This window comes from Vombatus ursinus, unplaced genomic scaffold, assembly GCF_900497805.2.
Source record: "Vombatus ursinus unplaced genomic scaffold, bare-nosed wombat genome assembly UNPS02006779.1, whole genome shotgun sequence".
Lineage (NCBI taxonomy): Eukaryota > Metazoa > Chordata > Mammalia > Diprotodontia > Vombatidae > Vombatus > Vombatus ursinus.
This window is the reverse complement of record NW_020946557.1, coordinates 19,593,056-19,596,554: the sequence shown is the minus strand read 5'-3', so window position 1 is coordinate 19,596,554 and position 3,499 is coordinate 19,593,056. Positions and strand designations below refer to the sequence as shown.

Sequence of the window (3,499 nt, the reverse complement as noted above, 5' to 3'; positions counted from 1 at the left end):
TATTCAATGAAGTCTCAAGTTTCTAGGATCAGAAGTTATCAGTTTGGGAACAGAGTATTTGGGTAACACCTTGAGTATAGGAAACTCTGGTCACTTGGAGTGGTCTGTAAGAAAGCAGATATATAACCCTAGGGAACAAGATATATAACCCTAGGGAACTGTTGCCTGCACGGAATTTCTCAATTCTTGAAAGTACAAGCATGTTCGCTTTGGCAGTACATATACTAAAATTTGAATGATACAGAGAAGATTAGCGTGGCCCCTGCGCAAGGATGACATGCAAATTCGTGAAGCATTCCATATTTTTAGCAGAACCAAGAGAACACTGTACACAGTAACAGCCGCGTTGGGTGATGACTAACTTTGATAGACTTAGCCCTTCTCAGCTATTCAAGGATCTTAGACATCTCCAAAAGCTTCAAGATGGAAAATGCTATCCACATTCAAAGAAAGAACTATGGAGTTTGAATGCAGATTGAAGCATACTATTTTCTCTTTTTTTTTCTTCTGTTTTGTTTTATTTCCTCTTTCTTGTGGTTACATCTATTGGTTCTAATTCTTCCCCACAACATGACTAATATAAAAATATGTTTAATAGGAGTGTATGTGTATAACCTGTTTCAGATTGTGTGCCATCTTGGGAAGGGAGGTGAGGAGAGAGAGGGAGAAAAATTTAAAATTCAAAAGTTTATGGAAGTGATTGTTGATAAATCAAAATAAATTCATATAAAAAAAGAAAGTACAAGCAAGGACAAGAGGAAGGGAGTAAATAGTGGCATACATAATTTGCATATGCAAGTTATTTTGACAATACTGGCTCATATTATGATTGGGAATGGCTAGGGCTTGTACCTGCTCAGTAGTATCACTCAAAACAAGTACAGAATGACCTCTGTTAGAATAAAAGGAAGAAACATAGCTTATGAGCTGTGACATAGTGTGTTAACTGCATTATCAATGTCAACAATGTTGGAGCAGCTAGGTGGTGTGGAGTGGATAAAACATTGGCCCTGGAGTCAGGAGGATCTGAGTTCAAATATGACCTCAGACTCTTACTGGCTGTGAGACCCTGGGCAAGTCACTTAACCCCAATTGCCTAAAAAAAAATGACAACAGTATAACTTTGAGAAAAAGAATGTCGTGGAGGCAAGGTGCCCTTCAGTACCTCAATATCATCCTGGCAAAAACCTCTTAACTTGCAGGGATGGAATGACTAATTTATATCTTTATAGAACAAGGCCAGAGATGTCTGCCAACACTTTGAGATAGTAGAAAAAGATACTGGAAAGAAAATTCTGTGTTGGTCCTAGAACATTAATAGATCATTTTCTGGTAGGGCTTGGTTGACTGGGTGTCTTCTTATTTTAGACTAGTATTAAACTAACCTCTGGCTTAGAGTACTGTGCTGGGAGAAATTTTTTTTTTATTACTATTCCGAAGCTTAAATATGGCAGACTTATAATGTAGACAAGCTAGGGGAGTAATTGGTGAAGTGATGTATTTGGATATCAATGTAGCCTATGTTTTACATTTGTTCAATTTCAATGTATTTTATAAAAAGAAAGGAGTGCTATGTACAGTTGTAGGAGCTTCAAGGTGATCTATTCCAAGTCACTTTTAGTATTTCTTTTTTGAGCTAGAAGCTCTGGCATTAGAATAAAATGTTCTTGGGAGTTTTTATTTGGGAATATTTCAGGAATTAATTGGTGGACTTTGTATTTTCATTCTGTCCTCTGGTTCTAAGTGATCCAAGTTGTTTTACTTTATGATTTCTTGAAATATGAGGTCTAAGCTCTTTTTTAAGTTATGGTTTTCAGGTAGTCTAATGATTATTAAATTATCTCTCCTAAACCTGTATTCCAATTCAATTATTTTTGGTATGAAGTACCATACATTTTCTTCTACTCCATTCCTCCCCTTCCCTCCCTTCCCCTCTCCTCCCCTCTCCTTAAGTGACTTGCCCAGAGTCCCAGGGCTAGTAAGTGTCAAGTGCCTGAGGCCTGATTTAAACTTAGGTCGCCCTGACTCCAGGGCTAGTGCTCTATCTACTGGACCACTTAGTTGTCCCACTTCTATTTTTTTTGACTTGGTTTTTAATATTTCTTCTTGATCATGGACTCATAGGCTTATTTTTAGCCCATTCTAATTTTTAAATACTTTGTTGCTTGGTTTTGTTTGTTGCAAGAATTTGTGCCTCTTATGCTATACTGTTAATTGCCTTTCTAAATTTTTCTTCCATAACTTTAATTTCTCTTCCATTTTTCTCTAGACTTCTCACCTTACTTATAAAAACAGTTCAAACTTTTAAAAATGACTGCTTCATCTCTTCCACAAATTCTAGTTGAACTTGTATGTAAGCTTTTATTTATTTGTTTTAGAGGCTTTGCTCATAAATATTTTGGAGTTAGTCTCTTTTTTCCCCTTGAGTTTATATCTTGAGTGTCCCTGAAATTTCACCATAATAGCTTTTTATTGTGAAATTATTTTTCTTAACTTGCTCATTCTATTTGACACTCCTCAACTTCAGATTTGATGTTAGGGCTGAGCTTTGCACACGTCTGGAAAGAATGTCCTGCTGCTGCTTTCTTGAGGAATTGAGAAGAGTGCGTAGGACCTCAGGAACAGCCCAGGCCAGAGAAATGAGAGCGGTCCTTTCAGTGGTCCTAAAGTGTCCAGATCCAGGGTAAAGACTGATTTTTGACCTTCTGGCCTGAGTTCTACAAATTTATGACCTAGGTTTGAGTCTTAGAAATATGCCTGTGGGTCGCTCCATGTCGTGCTAGCAGACTTCTGAACTTCACATTATCAATCACCTTAAAGCTTTGCTGGTTCAGGGTGGCAGAACTTCAAGCTCTGTTTTGGTCTAAGATTCTTGCCCTGGTTATTCCATTGTAGATTTCAGACTGGGCTGAAGGCTGGAACTGAGACTTCATTTCAATCCTAGGGTTAAAAACCACACAATTATTGCTTGTGTCTGAACTTGTTCCTTGCTCAATATACAGCCTGTGTTCCACAACCACTCCTCTCCCTGGAATACCATCACATTTTATAGGTCATCTCCTCAGTCAGTCCTGGCTTTGTGACACAGAACTGGGTTGTATATAACAGAGCTGCCAGATGAGACACTTTTGCATCTTATACAAATTTAAGTCTCTCTGTGATGGATTCAGGACCTCTACTTGCCCTGGTACACAGCTCCCCCCTGCATTGAAATGTTCTGCATGGCTATCCAGGGCTAGAAACTGTCCCCCATGTCTATAGATCTCTTAGGAAGATAGCTTCCTATGCTTTCTGGCCTGGAAAAATTACTCACTGTGCTTTCTTTTTGGATTTCCTCATCAGGAGTCAGCCTGGTACATTTTCTAGTTCTGTTTGGAAAGGTGTTGGAGTAGATCTCAGCCATATTGTTTTTTGCTATTCTACAACTTTGGCTTAATGATATTTTCTTAAAATACAATATTGTTGTATTTAGATTGAGATCCTACTCATATGTACACAG

At 38.0% G+C, this 3,499-nt stretch overlaps 1 non-coding gene across 1 annotated transcript; it reads left to right on the top strand.

Annotated features, from left to right (window-relative positions):
- Positions 1-202: 202 nt before the first annotated feature.
- On the top strand, positions 203-307 carry LOC114033240. The gene has a single exon (XR_003567946.1). It is a non-coding gene; the product is annotated as a U6 spliceosomal RNA (small nuclear RNA).
- Positions 308-3,499: the final 3,192 nt, after the last annotated feature.